The 19,377-nt window shown below is 42.9% G+C and overlaps 1 long non-coding RNA gene across 1 annotated transcript in view; it reads left to right on the top strand.

Annotated features, from left to right (window-relative positions):
• The first annotated feature begins 59 nt into the window (after positions 1–59).
• Positions 60–19,377, top strand: part of LOC101942429 (uncharacterized) — a 49,301-nt gene continuing 29,983 nt past the window's right edge. The window contains exon 1 of the long non-coding RNA XR_006175527.2: positions 60–1,197. This is a non-coding gene — a long non-coding RNA (uncharacterized LOC101942429). The remainder of the gene's footprint in view (positions 1,198–19,377) is intronic.

The following is a 19,377-nucleotide window of genomic DNA, read 5'->3' as shown; positions in this document are numbered from 1 at the left end:
GGATTCAGTGAGCCCTAAACAAACACTGCGCTCCGGAGGGGTGCCAGTCCCGGCGCTAGTCACAGGACAGACGCACCGCTGCTCCCAGCGCTGTCGTGAGAGGCAGACCAGGCACAATGTGATGCGCTCTGAATGCGGGGGGAGATAGAGATCAAAAACCACTTTTCAGAGATATCAGTGTTAGGCAAATGCTTACAAAAGGGGATCAGTGACTAATCCAAAAGTTGCATGCTGCTAGAATGCAAGCTGGGGCACCATCGAACCCCTTTGCCCAATTATATTTCCCCCCAAGATTATTCTGTCTAGCTAAATATCCATCCATCGCTCTCTTCTCTCTGAACAGAAATAGAGACGGTTTCGGAGAGGTAGCCCTGTTAGTCTGTATCAGCAAAAACAAGAGGAGTCCTTGTGGCACCTTAGAGACTAACAAATTTATTTGGGCATAAGCTTTTGTGGGCTAAAACCCACTTCATCTGATGCATGGAGTGGAACATACAGTAGGGAGGTATAAATATACAGAAAAGATGGGAGTTGCCTTACCAAGTGGGGAGGTCAGGCTTTGTTTTCACTAAAAGCCCATTTCACCGGTGAGTTTCCCTTCCCGTCATTTTTTTCCCGCAGGTTGCGGAAAATTACTTTTAAAGAGTCAAGGGCCATGATGTTATTTCTTTCTATAGGCTGAACTTCACCTAGGTCATACCGAATCGGCCCGTGTATCTTTTTGTATGAGCCACACGTTGTTTGCCTCACATTCACATTCAGAAATCAGGTGAATCGCCATCAAAAGGTCCCCAGGGTTTTTCTGGTAAAATCAAAGCGATCCTCGATTTGTTGTAGGACTCAGGTAAAGTCAAAGGCAGGCTATGAGAACCCGCTGCGTCCACTCCAGCCATTATGGCTACGTTTTTAGTCTCTTTCTTTCTTATTCTTTCTCTTATCTCAGCTGTGTACAAACTGATACGGTACTTAGCAGGAAAGTGACTGGAAATTAAAATAACTTAGTTCCCCAGAGGTTATCAGCTGGATATCTGTCATCATCAGTTTGTACAGAAAGAGAGTCATCTGTAGCAGGGGGCTAGATGAAGCATGTCTCCCTCCCTGTAGCCATCAGAAACTATTCGTTCCGACAGACACAATTAAAAAACCTGCTGATAGAGAGTGTTTATCTTGGGCAGAGGGTTTTTTTTTCCGGGCAAGGTGAGTGGGAAGCGAACAGTTTGCATGATTGGAGATAAAATATTGGGTGTAATAGTTTGCTGGGAGCGCGCGTTCAGTGCTTTGAGTTTCACTGCGTTGCTTTATTTTGTTGTGTATATGGAAGGAGGATTTCTTGTGGAGAAAAAGAGCCTGTTTTTGGAGAAACAATTTCTCTGCTGAATTGCGGGAGAATCCTTTCAGCTCATGTTTGCCTGACTAATACTGCTCATCATGTCCAAGTGTCAGATTTAAATGATTAGGGGCTTCCCCCCCCCCCCTAATTTGAGATGCAAGTTAAACAATTTAGTAGGCAGAGAGGTCTGGAAACCGGTCCATTTTCTTGAATGCAACTGCAGGTCTTCCAATTGACTTTACTTCAGTAACCCACAATACGTCTCAGTAATGTTTAGATTTGCTAAAGTGAGAGACCCAAGCAGACTACCATAAGGTTTAATGATATGTAACAAAGGTAATTTCGTTCCATGGTGGTTATTAGCAGTAAATGTTTCTGCTAAAGTGGGTGAAAGCAATCGGCTTTAAACATTACTTTTCGTTCACATTCTCCAGCAGATCCTTGATAAAGTAAACCAGAAAGTATTACATCGGTTTATGGAGCGGCATCTAGGTTGATATAATGTGACGATACTGGATTTTCACTGAGGTGAAATTTCGATGAATGCGTCACGGATCTATCCCTCACCAATTTTATAACAAGTTTCTTGCTTAAATGGGTGTTGTGCCCGCTAAATAGTGCTACTTTATATCCTCACGCCACTCGTGAGGCAAGAAATATTCGAAGGCAAGAAAATGCCTTCCTCAGCACGTCAAGAGTCACTAAGAAGTTGTAATATTGCGTGTTTCTCCATGATCTCTCTCCTACTCCGGCTGGAGAGAAGAGGGGAGGTATGGGCAGAGACACTTTAGCCTGGCAGAGATCTGGCTCTAATGGCTCAAAGGTGACCTGCAATTTACCCTCCAGACTTCAAAACTTTTTCATCACTGATTAGCTGTCTGTTTACTTTACAGCCAGGCTACAAATTTCATTTTATTTTCTCCATTAGAGTCCGATAAGAAACTCCTGTGCACTGTGTCAGAGGCAACGTGGAAATTATCTCACCCCCTCCCCTTTTCGTTTCAGTTTTGTTCCAAAACCACTAACCGCAGGTTGGTTTAAATTGCTCATTTCTAATTGCCACTCCCCTCCCCCGCACCCCACTTCTGAAGGACTTTCACCCAGCAGCGAAAATAGCAAGTTTTTCTCCTGGGCTTTAAACCGTTCCTAGCTGTGTTCAGCTCTGGTCCTCTTCTGCATGTTTTACCTCCATCTGACGGAATGAATAACTGGACTGAAATGAGCCTGGGCGGGGAGCAGCCCCTGCTAATAATCTTGGGATGGTTGAGAAGGGAAATAGTTGCTGAAATAGACATATAGAGTAGCCATCGCTGTTTAGCCATTCCAATATACCGGCCATTAGATTGTTCCGGCTTATTTCGATCAATCAAATCATAATGCTCAAGAAAGGCTCTGTGGCTGATGAAGCCTGGATGAAGGAAAGAGTCCCTCGTTGTGTGGGTTTCTTTAACACAACACTGCAAGCGGAGGCTGGCTTCTCTCTTCTTCGGCGCTCGCTGTGGAAGCGCGTGGTTTATTTTGGCTGGATTACATCCATCTCAATTTTAATTCACTCAGTAACTACAGTTAATTTAGGGAGAGGGGGAGAGATTGTTTTTTTAGGTTATAATTCGCTTCAGTTTGCGGGTTGTGAAAGCCCCGGAAAAGAGGATTAGTGAACAATAATACACAAGTTCAACCCCCCCGTAGTCTCATTTGACAAATCTATGGGTTACACAAGTGGCTTTAAAAATAAAAAATAAAATAAAAAAAAGAGCGAGAGTACTAAAAATACAGCTCTGAAGAATATAACAAACATATTAGTGTGTGAGAAATGTATGCCCTCTTCCTTGACTACAGCTCCCTTTAACTTATGCAGCTATCCTTTGCAGAGCTTCACAAGCTTGTTTTCATATCCAATGGTGAACCTTTATTGCCAACTTTCGACTTGTTTCTCGCAAAGACTGGATTTAGTGTTATAAATGTTGGCTCTTCTGTTAGCAAAGATCATCTGTAACCCTTTGGAAATTTTCCTTGATACTAAATATCCCCAATCACCGGAAATGTGTTCTGAACGTCCTCCCATGTAACATTTATGGCTAAGCAGAGGGATTCCGCTACCATTTGTTTTATGAAATAAGCAGACATAGCCAATTTACTGTACTGCCCATTAACACAAAGCCCATGTTTAAAGCGAGCAAGCACAGGTTCTCCCAATGTTGTTGAGTGTCGGAATGTGCATTAATTAAATCGGGCTCTAGGTGAGATACAGTAAAGGTCACTTTGGTCGCTATCAAAGGATGAAATGCATTCTTTCCCGTGCCATGTTTATGTAACTTAATGTACTTTAAAACTTGCTGGTAAATTTAGGCCAGGCTGATAAGCAGAGGAGTTATTAAAGGCTACCTGCTGTGCAATTCCCCCCCATGTCTCTTATCCAAGCTCCTTTAAAATATAATGTTATCAAGGCCAGCCAATGATAGGAAGTATTTCCACTCTCAAACAACTGTGACATTACACCAGAGCAGATTGGGGGCGACACGAAAACGCAGTGGATTTTCAGCCTATTTGGTAGGCTCCTTCGAGTTCTCCTTCCCTTTAAAAATCCTTCTATTTAATACGTAAAGTTAAAACCTAATATAGTTTAAACTCTAAGCTAGGCAGACACACACACACAACATACCGCAAGAAGGTAAAAATCCCTTTAAAAACAACAACTATCGCTGTTGTTCTTCCTACAGTGCAACATTTAACTCGGTTACAGTCAGTTAGAGGGAATAAGCTATTAGGAACCAAGTTTTGCTCGGCTGGACTTCAGAGGAGCAGGTGCTAAGTAGGATTTGACCCTGGTCGCCTTCTGTTCTTATGATTTCTACCTCCCCTCATGAGTACCTGGAAAGACAAACGTTTCTCAGTCTATATCCCAGGGGTTGACCTCCCCCCGCTTTTATTTTCCAACATGTTTTCAAAATGTGCAGCGGGTGGTTGCAGAGGTGCGGAGGCGGGGCGGCAGAGCTCAGGATCGGACGCGAGGGCTTTTGGATATTTACTGCAGAGGGTGAGGAACCCGCGGGTGTGTCACCACCACCTTGAGCAAGGAGAACATGGTATCCTGACCCTCCCCCGGGCCGGGGGAAAAGCCCCTAGGATGACTAGCCACGCTTCAGGGGGAGGGTTGAAAGGAGAGAGGGTTTGGTTGCAAGCTGGGCTCCGTTCTTTCGGTGCCTGGGGTTGTTGTTGTTGGACGTTTTGGCTCCAGCCATGAAATCCAGATCAAACGCTGACCTTAAGCGAGCTGCTCAACGGGTTCCCATTGTGCTCGTCGGCGAGTCACCCTGGGCAGGCGGTGGTTCCCCACAGCAGCCGGGGGCCTGACTCGCCGGGGCTGTGCTTTTGGGTGATTTCCACGGAGCCTTTTCAGCCTGAGCTACACAAACAATCCATCGGCTTGCAGAAACCAAACCGGCTGTGTTAGGCCAGAGAGTTTTTTCTCTTCATGGAAACTCCGGGCTCACTTGTCTTTTAAAGGGTGGAGGTGTTTCTATGGGAAAGAGAATTCTGGAGCTTTTTTTTTTTTAAATAAGATTTTTTTCAGTAATAAATGGTGGGTTCTTTTTCTTTGCCTTCTGGTTTCTGAGCCTCTCCGCTGCCGGTCACTTTTCAAGCTTTTCTTCATAACCACGAGGGCAAGAAACTTTTTTTTTTAAAGTTGAGATTCGCATATTATCACCTGGCTCCAGGAGCTGGGACTTCAAATAAAACAGTCCATTAAAATGGTGAAAGTTGCATAGAGGTTATTTCTAGCAGCTCTCACACAGCCACCAATCACACTGAAATCAAGGGACTTTTGCTAAATCAGGAGTGTGTTAGAAGTGCTGAATCAAGCCCGAGGAATGCAAGGCCAGCCCTTGATTGATCCAACAATGATTGCAGCACAGTCACACAGCTTTAAAAATCATTGTCTTAGTTTGGTAGTTTTCCTCCCCAGTTTTTCCTCTTCTGGGCACAACTTTTTAAAAGTTATTATGATGTTAGCATTACTACGTAAGCGTTGCCCTATTTCAATATCTCCTGTCAAAATGATTGCCTATGTCCGTTTCCAAAGCAGTGGTTTTTTTTTTATTTTATGACACAGAGTTTATTTTTTACACAGTCAAGATAGAAACTATAATCCAGACTTGTTTTCTCAAATCAGTTGTATGAAATGTTGGTACAGCTTTGCCTTTGTGGAGGATAAAATTGCAACAAAAGCATAAGCTCTCCACATTTTGGAACATGTAAGGGACTAGTTCTTCCTCCATGGAAGTCAATGCAAATAAAGGGGTTATGTTCAGTTTGCCTGCAGCTTTCATTCCTCCAGCACTTAGAAACCACAGTCATAGGTGCCTTATGAAATGTGAGACCTGATTCTGGCATCCTTGTATTTTACTCCACAGGCTGTCATATTGATCTCAATAAGACTGTAACAGGGTCTCCCCCAAATCTGGCATGAGACCCTGCCCCTGCCTAAGCTTCCCTTTAATGTCAGTTATTCACCAGCTCCCAACCCTGTCAGGTCTCTGCAGTGACTTCGTCCTCCCGCTAAGTCCCAAAGTCCACCACTTCCGGAGTTCAACACAAAGTCCAATGTAAACCTAAAACCAAATCTTCCACCCAGACTCTTCCACTAGATACAGCCCTCCCTCTGAAGATCTGCCCTTTTCACCTTGTCTTCAGCCTTTCCCCCTACTTTAATCCACCCCTTCCATACTTCCTCATGGGGTGGCAGGAGAGGAGGAACACACCCACCCTGTACTATGGGCTCCCAGCCTAAGAAACCCTAAATTTCCCTGTCTTCCTGTCCCACAGCCTCTTCCTATACACTCCCAGCCTGATCTCTTCACTGGCTCTCTCTCTTGGCTGCTCACGACAGAGCACTCACTTGCAGATCTGCTTTCCCTGGAGTCTCCCTCAGCATTGTTCTCCCTTTGACCATAGATTTCTCTTATATTCCAGTAGGCTTATTTTCTAAGCCTTTATTTTTATATGGTTAGCTCCTTTGAGATGTAATCCTGAATTTCTTCTATCTAAGGCACACGTTCCCAACCATGTGGCCCCTGCACACCACTTCTCCACTTGGGGAGCCCATACTACACACATCACACAGCAACAAAAACATCTTTGCTCATTACAGAGCAACACTTTAGGGATGCGCATAGGCCCGGATTCAGCAAAGCACTGAAGCATGTGCAGATGAATAGATCCACTGAAATGACGAGACACCTGTTTAAAATGTGCTAAAAGTACTTTCCTGAATCAGGGCCATAATGCACAGGAAATGATGAGCCCTAACATACAAATCTAATTTACAGGGAAGTGTGGTAAATCTTCCCAAAGACCCTGGTAGGAGCCTCAACCTCATGGCCACAGGCACCCCACTGCTCTGCAGAGTGATATACCCCATAATCTTTCAGCCCCTTGGAGCCAGCCGGGATTAGCAAGGTTCAAATCAAGTCCCAGCAGTACACCTCTCCCTCAATGCAACATGCTCAGCCATGGCTTCCTGATCCCTCATTCCAAAACCTTCTGAACACAAGTTTTCTCCCCTTATTGGGATGAAGATAAAATGGGAATCTTTTGCTTGCTGCTAAGCCTTTTTCCAATGGCAATTTCAGTTAAAAAAGGGGACTAATGCAAATTAGCTAAGGCTAGTGCTAATGCAAAATGCTAATGCCTGATCCTACTAGCACTGAAGTCAATTAGAATTTTGCCATTGACTTAAATATAGTTAAGAGCAGGCTCTAATGGAGGGAGGGGACTAATGCCCTGCTCTTTATGTTTCTGCAGAGACATGGCTTATTGTATCATCAACTCAGAAAGAAATATCTCCCAAGGTTGGGGGGGGTGGGGGTTAAGGCTACACAACCATTGGAGACCTGTACAGACACAGGTCACCCCCCTCCCCTGCCTTTTATGATTTTCATCCCACTCCCATATGGTCCATTTGGGCCATCGGTGACTTCAGTATAAATATTAATACTGATGGTCTGATAAACCCTTAGTTATCTGCAGGGCTAGAAGCAGCTTCTGTAAAGTAGGTTGTCAGAGATGAGGAACAGAGCACTGTATGTGGTAGAAGTGGAATGAACATTACAGAACAGATCTAAATGTTTGAAAGACCCTTACATTAACTTTTCATTCTTCTGTGATTTTAATTTAGCCTCATTTCATTTTTGCATGATATTTTCTTGTTCAAGTGAAAAAGTAAGATAGTCCCAGGAAGCAAGATAAACTGTATTATTTTTTTACTGAGTCTAATAGCAGCATGCCTTGAAACTAGAAAGTCTATTGTCCTGTGATCTCTATTAATAATGTGTGGTGGATTGTTATTACTTCTGCTTTTGTCTCTGTGAATAGTTAACACACACTATTTTGTTTGTATTTCGGTGGTAGGAGCTTTGGGTTTTTTTAAATGTCATATTCACTTCTTTGGGTTTATGGACTTTCTACTTGCATCTATCTGGTACCTTCCACAAATTTTATATGTAGAAGGGGAAAATTCTGGCACTTGGCTCTTGGTGGGGTAAAAATATGCTTAGCTCCTTCAAGGCCTAATTCTGAATTTCTTCTATCTAAGGCAACCATTTGGTAATTAGTATCTGGGTACCTCATGCTGTTTAATGTATTTATTCTCACAACACCTCAAGGAGATTAGCACTTCTCTATTATCCCCATTTTTAAAATGGGGAACTGAAGCACAGAGACTAAGTGATTTGCCCAAGTTTACACAGGAAGTCTGTGACAGACAGAGCAGGGACTTGTATGTTGGTCTCCCCAGCCAAAGGCTATCACTCTACCCACTGGACAATCCTTTCTTTCATTCTTCCTTGAGCATCCAAAACTTCCATTGATTCCATGTCATTGGAACACTGGCCAGTAGTTCACTTTGGTACAGTCCAGTGGTGTGTTTCTCTTTGTAAAACAGAGAAGAACCATCTCATAGGGCCCAATCCTACACCCACGGAAGTCAATGGCAAAACTCCCATTGACTCCAATGCTGCAGGATCAGCCCCATAGTGACCTTAAATATAATGAAACTCCATTACCAATGAAGTAGAATGAATATCCAAAACTGGTTCACTGCATTGCAATATACAAACCACTAATCTAGTTACAATGAACTTCAAATTAGAGGAAAAAGTCTTCTATGAAATAAATGACTTCACAATTAGACAGTTCCACAGTAGTATTATTTTCAATTAAAACAGAAAATGATGACTTGCCCTCACCATCTGATTTATCCCACAGGGATTTTATTTCTTTTAGTTCCCCATACAACTTGTATTTTAATTCAGTCTTAATCACATTACTAGATAAAAGCCCCAGTAGTGATATCGAAGACACATAAAATACTAAAGCTATTACAGCCCATTGCAATCCTTATCAAAATGATCAGCTTATAAAGTGTGTTACATCCAGTAAAGTGAGATTATATTCTTCCCCCATTCTCACAAATCATTCTCTAGAACAGGTTCTTTACACCTCTGATTATTATTTTTGTAATAGAAGCAGATACCAAATACACAGTAAATGCCAATCATACCTTAATTATCCTTATTGCCAAACTAACAGTTTTCTCCAAGCAAAAAGGTCATGCAGGCATCATTTCTCCCCCCCCCACCCACCCCCGACTTTTTTTTTTTAAACACTTCAAAAAAGGAATATTTTCAGGAACAAGTGGAAACAATTTACTGTAATTATTGCACCTCACTAAGAAAAAATAGTTTCTGTGTAGAAACTGCTAAAGAATCATTACAGGGGCTTTTATTTCCTATTTCTCTGCTAGGAAAAAACAATAAATTAGTATAGCCGGTTGAACATTTTCCAGTGTAATGTTTTTTTCCATTGGAAAATGCCAATTAGTCAAAATCTAAAGATCCAGCAGGGACATAACCATTTCCACAAAATTATGCTTTTGTGGGAGAGGAAGCCCAAATGAAACATTTTGAAGCTGAAATATTATTTCAACATTTTCAGAATAAAATACTTCAATGTTTCATTTCGAAAGAACTTATCAATTATAAATGTATTTTATATTATCAAATATACTATACAATTAAAAAGTCAAAATCAAAAATAAATGTTTAGATTTTTATTAAAACAAAACATTTTAATTGAACAGAAACAACAAAAAATTGCAAATTTTGTTTCGCAGGAAATTGGGACATTTTGACTTTTTGTTCCAATTTAGGATGACATGAAATTTAAAAATATGGGAATTTCCTACACAATGGAAATTCTGAGTTTTGACCAGGTCTGTAAGTGAAAGACATTTTGAGTCTGGCCTGGAAAATCAAAATACTCAAATCACAGATTAGAGACTCCAGATTTAACAGGTCACAATAAATTATATGGCCCTCTTAATAACTCTTACCTCTCATTGTCATGAAAAAAGTAACTCTTATATGTAAAAAAAATCCAGATATTATGCACAGGCAACCATGGCTGGGAATCTGATTGTCAGACTAATTAATATCTCACAACAAAGCTCTAGTTACATGGCTATAATTTCTCTAAATACTATATTCAATGCATATGCTTCAACTACTGTTATATATTAAATATATTAAGAAGATTAAATCAAGCCTTTATGACATGAATATGGGCTGAGAAAAAAAAAACTGATATCCCTACAAAGGCTGCAATTTCAATTGTATATACTTTGGTTTGACTTCCTGGACATTAGACTATGAAAAAGGTGGTTCATCTCACCGGATTGGCTTCAATTTTAAAAGAAATTCAGCTGTACCCTTCTTGAATTGGCTAGTGAAACTTTCTTCTCTTTCCTTCCCTACAATACAAGTTCATCTTAATAAACTTCTGTGTTCCTGTAAAGACCTGGAAATTAGCCCAGGAAATACTGAATGTGCCATCTGGTTACCCTATCTTATGAGCCCAACTCAGGGAAATCCAGATTTAATTTGCATCACTGATTTAAACTGTAATACTAGAAAAAACATTGGGATTTTGTGTTTAATTGCTGTACTAGGTCCAGTTAACATATTTCACTTGTTTTAGCAACACACTTACAAAATCTTCCTCATTTGTAGCAATAGTCAAATACAATGATATAGAAATGTTTGTGAATAAGAGTGCTGAGTTCAGATCACTATGATTCTGATAGTGCAAACTCTTTATGGCACAGACTGTGGCTTCCTATGTTTTTGTATAGCACCCAGAGCAGGGCCTTGATTCTGATTGGGGTGTGTGGGTATTTCTGTAATACACACAAGTAAATAAAAATAAAATCAAGTGGGCAATATTATTAGTTATTCATGGGTATTTGTACAACTGCTGGGTATTCATCAAAATGTTTGCAAATCTTGAACCTGATTAACTTAATCATAAATTAATACCAGAAGTGTGTTATTTGTTGTACACTATCCTCCTGTTCCAGTCATCCATTCAGAGAGCAAAAACAATCCCGTGTGACTTCACTGAGCCACCAACCCACATGAGTTAGTAGCAGTTTTCTAACTACTATGGACTGAAAACAATTCACCCAGACTATTCAATAAATACTTATGAGTAATGAATACATTTGAGGACAATCAGGATTGATTCACTAATGATTCACTAACAAAACAAGGGACTCAATTTGTAATGAATAATTATTCATAGCAAATAGTTTGACCAGCTCTATTTATTTGCATGCATACACAGTTAAAACATTTTTTTATTAAAGATGATACAAAAATTAACACAATTTAGTTTATTCAATTTGATATATTTCTAATGGGACCTCTCTACCTGATCTTGATAAAATTCTTATATTGCCACTATCCCTGAATGAAAAAAGGTTAAGACCAACTGGGAGCAGGACACTGGTAAAGAAATATACATAGAAAACTGTAATCAGCGGAGTCTCATGGGTTTCCAGTAGTTGAGGATCTGGGCACCAAAGTGGTTAAAATCTTGGGACCTGAGTCACTGCTCTGTTACACCAGTTATTGTGCTGGCATGATGCCACTGAATCGGCATACACCTGATAGAGTGGAGTGGCAAATCATGCCTATATTCTTTTATTTTTTCCCAACTCCAGAAATACAGGCCATTTAGCAAGTTGCAGGAATCCGAGTGGCAACAAAAAGGGTGCAGAGAGGCACAGGGATCCTGAGAGAGATTAAAAATAAGTCTCACGCCTTTGCTTTGTAAACTGTGCTTTTGCCTGAGTCTGTTTTTCTCCTGCTTTTGACAGCACTGATTTTCTTTTGATTTGATTTACTGAGTGCTGTCGTTTTTCTGCTCTTTACTTTCACAATCACACATTCAAACCTGATAAAGTTCAAGACCCCAAATGCTTCTGCTCTCCTAGATTTACAGGGTCTCAGCCTCACTGCATCCCGAGCAGCAACAAGTCTGATTGAATCCTCATGGACTCTGCAAGGAGGAGTTAGCAGAGATAAACTCAAAGCCCTGAGAGAGTCTGAAAAGGTAGTTTCCATCCAAGCAATTAACATCCACATCAAGACAGTTATTCACAGATAAGATCTCACAGCCGAATCACCTCTTTTCTGAATCGCCTCAGAAAGCAACTGTTAACTTCCTCTCAGTGTTAGTGGTTTCATTTACATAGCTTTGTATTGTAGTTAAGTAGTACATATGTTTGTGTACATGCAAACATATGTATTATAGGTAGATTCCTACATGAATACAGTAAAGTCCATTTAATTCATTCAATCAGTGTCAATTTTTATCCTTTTAATTTAATCAAGCTGCAAGCACCAAACAGTTTGTAATACAAATAGTTTCCATCCTTTATATTGATCTCTTCTGGCAGGTGTTATTATACTGCCCTATCACTAGTAATAATGAATTGCCTTTTTATTAATAAGGAACACCAGCATTTTGAATAGTAAGAAAAGAGCCTATGGAAGGCCTTGAAGATAAAAGATGGTTATAATTAACAGCGTATTATTCTAATGTTACTAACATGTTAAGAGCTGTCATATGCAATTGAATATCTGGGATAATAATTATTTCAATTAAAATGATATAGACTAGACTGAAATAGAAGACACTGCTATATTCAGATTTATCAGAATATGTTGAATTTTTATCTTTAAGCACTTCTTATTCTGGCAAAACTCCCATTAACCTTAATAGGCATTATGCCAGCATCTAAATATCAGGATCTAACCTATAAATAGCAAGGGAGATGGAAATAACTTCAACATATATTATTTTTAGTATTGTTAGAATAAATAGATTTATGCAACACTTTTCTCTGCACTAGGTTTTTAAACAAACAGACGGGTACGCCAGACTTCAGGCAGACACGTCCAAGGACAATTATTTCCAGAAAGAATGATGGTGACAAACCAGCCAATTGTACATATGCTGTGAATACAAGAAACCAGGAGTTTTGCAGATATTTTAAAATAATGATCAAGAAACTATATGCTAGTCTAATTTCAGAAAATTGCCTCTATACTCCATGAATATCCAAGGATGACATCTCGTACATATTTTTCTTACTGATTTAATACATTAAATATTAATTTAACTAAATTAAACTCAGGTTAAAACTACATTTCGTTAATCCTTTCATGTAGCCACATACATACTGGTTTAACAAAGTTAATCTTGCACTAGTATATTTAGTTAGATTGGTATAACAACTCTGTAGATCAGCCCTTGAGGAGAAGTAATGGATCTATGCTAATGTAACTCCACTGACTTCAATGGAATCAGTCCTGACTTACACCTATATGAGTGAGAAGAATTAGGCCCTCCGACTATAATGGAAAATACCTATAAGAATGATAAGTCTTGATAGTGAAGCAGTTGTGACGTTAGTAGTGAGAAGAAGTCATTATCTCCCAGGTCCAGATCCACACAGGTACTTAGACTCCTAAATGCCAGACTTAGGTGCCTAAGGGCTTGTCTACACTTACCAGAGGATCTACGCTGTGGCAATGGATGCATCGGTGGTCAATTTAGTGGGTCTAGTGAAGACCCGCTAAATCGACCACCAATCGCTCTCCTGTCGACTCCTCCACCTGATCGAGAAGAGTCACGTAGTGTGGACTCCGCGGTAAGTAGATTTAAGCTACGTCAATTTGAGTTACACTACTCACATAAGTCAAATTGCATAGCTTAGATCGACTTTTCCTTTTAGTGTAGACAAGGCTGAGGTTCAGGTCCCTAAGTCCAAGTTTTAGATTCCACTGTGATCCATAAAACTCCTACCTAACCCTGTAGTGACCTAAACTCTCTCAGAGCCTAAGTTTTCAGGTTAGATGTTCCCTAAGCTTCTGACTCTGGGCACATGCACTGCTGCCTCAATCTAGGCATCTGGGGGAAGACAGGTGGGTAAGTGTCTATCTGGAGGGGAGAGGGATGCTGATTTGGTAGGTGTGCTCAGAGGCCACTTACGAGATTAGGTCCCATTCCTGGCTAGCAGAGGAGCAGAGGGTGCCCACTTTATTGCTTTTAGCCCAGTGGTTAGAGCACTCAGCTGAGATATGGGAGCCCCAGGTTCAATTCCCTGCTCTGCTTGAGGGGAGGAAAAAGATTTCTGGAGGGGTCACACACACCTTTGAGAAGAGTGCTCTAACCATGGAGCAGTGGTTCCCAAACTGGGGTTCGTGAACCCCTGGGGGTTCACGAAATGTTACAGGGGGTTCTCAGGAAAAAACTCCCTAATGGCGGACAGAGCTGTCCCCAGGGACCCCAGGCAGCACAGGGCCAGCTGCCCAAAGCCCCTGAACGTCCAAGAGCTAAGAAGATCAAAGCAAGTATTTCTATCACACTGAGGAGATTTAAACATCAAGATTCCTTACAAGAAATGGAAAGGGAGGTGGATATTTTTTGCTGTTTTTAAAATTAAATAGGCGGCTAGCATTGTTTTTAAAATTATTATGAAGAACAAGTTTAAGCTTTGTTGTAACGTGCGTTGTTTGCCTGGACTGCTCAAGACCTGAATGCTTGTGTAGGAGGAACTCTTTGAGTTGTCTTCTTAAATACCTTCATGCTGTTTCACATCTGATACTCCTTGATGAAACATAGGAGCCTTGTCTTATAACAGGCTTATTCAAAGTGATACAAGCTACGAAAGTGAGATCTTGGAAGAGTGTTGCCATTTTCATAATGTAATACAAATTCTGTAATGATAAATAATAATTAATAGTGTGTAATAAGCATGTCAGAAAAACACATTTTATATTTCCAAGATCACTGCTTTTATAATTTATACTCAGGTAAAGGAGAAAATCCCTGGAAATATTCATTTTTAGGAGGGGGTTCACGAGACTTGACATTTTATTGAAAGGGGTTCACAAGTTGTTAAAGTTTGGGAACCACTGCCATGGAGCTATGGGATAATCTGTTGTGGGGCTCCTTCAGTTGCTCTGCTGAAGCTGTTCCACTTTGGATAAGTACTCAAAGAATCACTGGACCACAGGGAGAGAGCACGAAAAGGAATGACTGTAGCGTGGTGGTGAGGGCATCCACATTGGCGACCCAGTGTCCAGTCCCCCTGCTCCAATGACTCTTTCATTATTTACACATCGAACAGCTTCCACAAGCGAGATTGAGGGAGCTGCACATCATCTCATAGCTCAGTGATCAGAGCACTCTCCTGAGAAGTGTGGGAGGCCCCTCTTCATAATCCTTTCTCCCCATCAGGCAGAGAGGGGAATTAGACCTGGGTCTCCCACATCCTAGGCAAGCACTCTAACCATTAGGCTAAAAGTTACAAGGTGGGCTCTGCTTCCTACTCCTCCTGCTGTTTATGAAATGAGGCAGGCACACTACTCATTCTCACAAGAAACAATTTAGGGTCTTAAGCTGCCTGACTCCAGGAAAGGGGCTATCAGTTATAGAACACAAGCAGAGAGAGGCACCGCCCAGCAACCTGGACTTAGGTGCCCATCTCCAAGAGAGGGCTGGGACTTAGAACACATCTTTCTCATCATTTCCATTTGGCTGGCTTAGGAAACTCACCACCCAGTGTGCTGGCTTCTACGGATGGGATTCTAAGGTATCCCTTTCCCCATTCATCATATAGGGAACCTAAGTGCCTAACTCAGGCTTCGTGGATAGCAGCATTGTTCCTGTGATTTTCTAGGCAGCTAAAAGTTAGGTGTTGCAATGCTCAGCATCACAGCACCTAAGACTCTTTGTGGGTCTGGGCCTGAGTGCATTAGGAACTGAAAATTCAGCTGTACTCAGCTTGGTCTGATGGTGCTCTCGAGCAGAAAGCCTGAAATCCTAGCAATAATACAGCAGATGTATCCATGGTGCATCCTCAGTCAGAACACTGAGTCTTAACACTGAATCCAGCCAACTTCCCTGATTGGACATTTTCCTTTCTGACGTACAGTGCCGCACCAAGGATGAGACTGAACAGGGAAGAAAAGAAAATCTGCGAACAGTTATATTCTCTCTCTATGTATGTGTCTAAAGAGAGTATACATGATTCTGCGATGTGCTATGAAGGTTTTATTGTCAGGCCTTTCCAATGGCTGTATTCTCACAAGGGATGAAGTACAGTAAATGATGCCAGTTATCTCAACAACAGAGGCAGATTAAGGTTTCCTGGGGCCCTGGGCCAGAGAAAGTGGGGGGCCCCACCCCAGCCCTTCTGTCTGTGATCCTGCCCTCATTCTGCCCCTTCCACCTGCGGTCCTGCCCACAGCCCCTCCCCTTTCTGTCCCTTCCCTGGGGCCCTGCCCCTGTTCCACCCAGGGTCTCCCGCATTCCACCCACACACACACAACCTGTTTGCTCCTTTCTGCTTCCCCCCCCCCCCCCCCAAGACTGGGGAAGCTCTGTCCCTGCACCATGGCCCCAAGGCCGCAGCAGAGAGTGAGAGCTCCTCCAGTTCCAGAGCTGCAGTGGGGGTTCAGGTGCTGGGGCTTCTCCCGCCACTCCCAGAGCTTCTGCAGGGGACTAGGGTCGGGGTGCCGGGGCTTCTCCCACCCTGCCCACCCAGTGCTTCTGCTGGAGAGTAGGGCTGGGTGCAGGGGCTTTCCCTGCCATCCCGCGGCTTCTGCCAGGGACGGGGCTGGGGGGGGCTTCCCCCACCCCACAGCTTGTGCCTGGGATGGCATTGGGGGTCACTGGGAGAGCTTCCCCTTCCCCACTCACTGGGCAGCAGAAGCCAGGGCCCCCCCAGTTGACTGGGGCCCCGGGCCCCATGGGCCCAGTGCCTAATCCACCACTGCTCAACAAGGGTCAATAAAAGCTTTATGCCATATCCCACCTGCCACACACACACACACACACACACACCCCAACTGTCAGATATTCTGCTCTTCTTCGTCTTTGCCTTATCTTGTCAATTGGTGTCAGCAGCCCTTGTTCTTCAAATCCAAGCGTTCTGGTCAAGCACATCTTCCAAGCTGAAGCAAACCTTCTTCATAGCCTCTTGTAACATCTCAAACCACTCCCTGTACTCTTTGGCCAACCTATTCTGCATCTCATCATCTCACATGATCCAGCCATCTCAGTCAATGCTCCCTCAGCTTTTCCATGACGGAAGCCACCTGCATCATGGCTCATACAATTTTATTGCATAGCCTAACAGCTCTCATCTCACCTAGCGTCCACCTGAGCATTCTCATTTTGGCGGTGTCAAGTAATTGTTTGCTCTTTCTCCAAGGTGAGCATTCTAACCTGTACATCGTAGCTGGCCTAATCATGGGCATATACACTTTTCTATTTAGTTTCCTTGGCATATTCTTATAGCAGAGAATTCCCATCAACTCCCTTCATTTGCACCCAGTGCACTTCATGCAGCTCCTAACATCCACATTCCCATCATAGTTCATTGTTGAACTCAGGTATCTGAATTGTTGCACAGACTAACTCTATGCTGTCTAGTTTTACTGGCATCTCATTATCCCCCTCTATGAAGCACTATATGTATTCCATCATTTGTAGACTGTTTTGTAAACCGTTTTCTTCTAATGCAGCCCTCCAACGTTCTAGATCCCTTTCCAGTTTGTATTTATCTGTGCAGCACAATATCATGTCAGCAGTGAAAAGCATGCTTCTATGGAGCCTCTCCCTTAATCGCTTGTGTCCAGGTGCCCATTACAATCACAAATAGGAATAAGTTTTAACTGATCCTTGGCATAGACCAGTGGTTCTCAACCTGTTTATCATTGTGGGCCACATATGCAGTGCACAACGTGTTACATGGGCTGCAGGTTGAAAACCACAGTGCCCCCCAAAAAACCGCCCACAGTCCTCTATGCCCAGCACCCCCACCCAGAGTGGGGCCAGGAGCGGAGCCCTGGGCACAGGCCAGACAGCAGGCGGCCGGACCACAGTGTGCAGGGACGGGCAGAAGGCGGACCTGGACCCTGCTGTGCGGGGCAGGGCAGCAGCGGGATCCAGACTCCTCTGCGCGGGGCTGGGCAGCCAGGACCTGAGTGCTGCAGCACGTGGATGGGCAGCCAGACCCCCGGTACCAGGCCAAAAGTGGAGCTCCCGGTGCGGGCCAGCAGCCAGGACCCAAGAAGGCAGTCCAGGAGTGAAGCTCCACTTAAAACCTGGGGCTGCTGCAGCACCCTGGCAAACCACTAGTTCCCAGTGCCCCTCACCGTCCAGAGCCTACCCCCCACAAACCTATCCACAGACCCACTCTCCTGCCCCCTGCGGTACTCACCAGCCCACTGCTGGTGGGAGCGCTAGTGCAGGCTGCAAGACGCTGTCTCCCCCTCAGCCAGTCCTGCCCCCTGCCAGAGCAGAGTGGCACATTTTGAATTTTTTTTTAGCACACAGCTGCAGCCCAGCTGTGTGCTAATTGGGCCGTATGCAGCCTACAGGCTGTGGGTTGAGAACCTCTGGTCTAGACCTACCTTCACAATGAATGACTCACTGTAGCTGCAGTAGTTTCTCACTACTGTTGTGATACCCTCTTGCATGTCTGATTGCCAGAGATGCATGTTCAGACTGATTGCACAATCATAAGTACCACCATATTATTTCTCTAGAAACTTTGTCATAAGCCGTCTCTAAATCCACAAACAATAATGCAGTTCCTTGTGTTTTCCCCTATACTTCTTCTGCAATATTTAGGCTGCAAACACTGCATTATTTGTTGGCCTTCCAGTCAGAAACCAGAACTAGTTGTCACTTAGTTTATGCTCCAGTTCCCCAAACAGTCTTATCCCGATAGTTCTTTCAGGTATTACCACCCTGAAATAATATCAACTATCCTATTTTTACCCCATATTAAATGGAAAACTGAATGCAGAAGCGTTGTCTTCGAGGGTAGAAAAAAATATAATTAGGACATTTAAAAACCCTCTAAATATTATATAAAAAATATTTTCCCTTCATAAAGATGCCATTTTAAAGTCAAGTGTCCTGAGATTTTCTAGGGCTACTAGCCAGTGGTTGCATGTAAACTAGAAATGTTCTTTGCTAATGGTAAAAATCTCCTATTTGTAATCCTGAGATATCAAGTTTTTAGCTAGTTCAGGAGTAAATATTGGGCCTCAGAACAATGTAGTTTTAGGTGAGTGAAATTCCACATTTGGGCGAGAAAGGAGAAAACATTTGTCTGGCAGGTAGATTTTTTTTTTTTTTTTTTTTTGTAAGCGATGGATGTTTGCAGCTCACAGCTTTGGAATGCTGGTAGCCAGGACAGAGGTGGATCAGTGGGCAGCATGCGGGTAAAGTGGTCAAGGTGCATTATTGGCGTTTCGCAGGTAAATTCTCCAAACATCCTTTCTGTACTAAGCATTTTCCATTTGGGGATGCTGGGGCTGATCTGGACTTTCCCTGAAATTGCTCCTCCCAGCAGCCACATGTCACTGTGCTGCTACACACAGGAACTGAGGGCAGGGAAATGGTCTCTCCTGTGCTTCCAATGCTCCTCCTGCTGGTGCCCAGACAGCAAGGAGGAAACAACCTGACATGAATGTATAGGGTTGAGGAGCTAGTCCAATGTGTGTTGGGGTGTGGGCCTGGGATGGGGATCTTAGACTGGATTGGGATGAGGACAGGCTGGAGGGGTCAAGGACAGAAGAGGTCAGGATTGGGGAGACGGGTGGAGACAGGGGCAGGAGGAT

The sequence above is a fragment of the Chrysemys picta genome, chromosome 2 (genome assembly GCF_011386835.1).
Source record: "Chrysemys picta bellii isolate R12L10 chromosome 2, ASM1138683v2, whole genome shotgun sequence".
Taxonomy (NCBI): Eukaryota; Metazoa; Chordata; order Testudines; family Emydidae; genus Chrysemys; species Chrysemys picta.
Note: the sequence above shows the minus strand (reverse complement) of the source record. Positions and strands in the feature narration are given on the sequence as shown.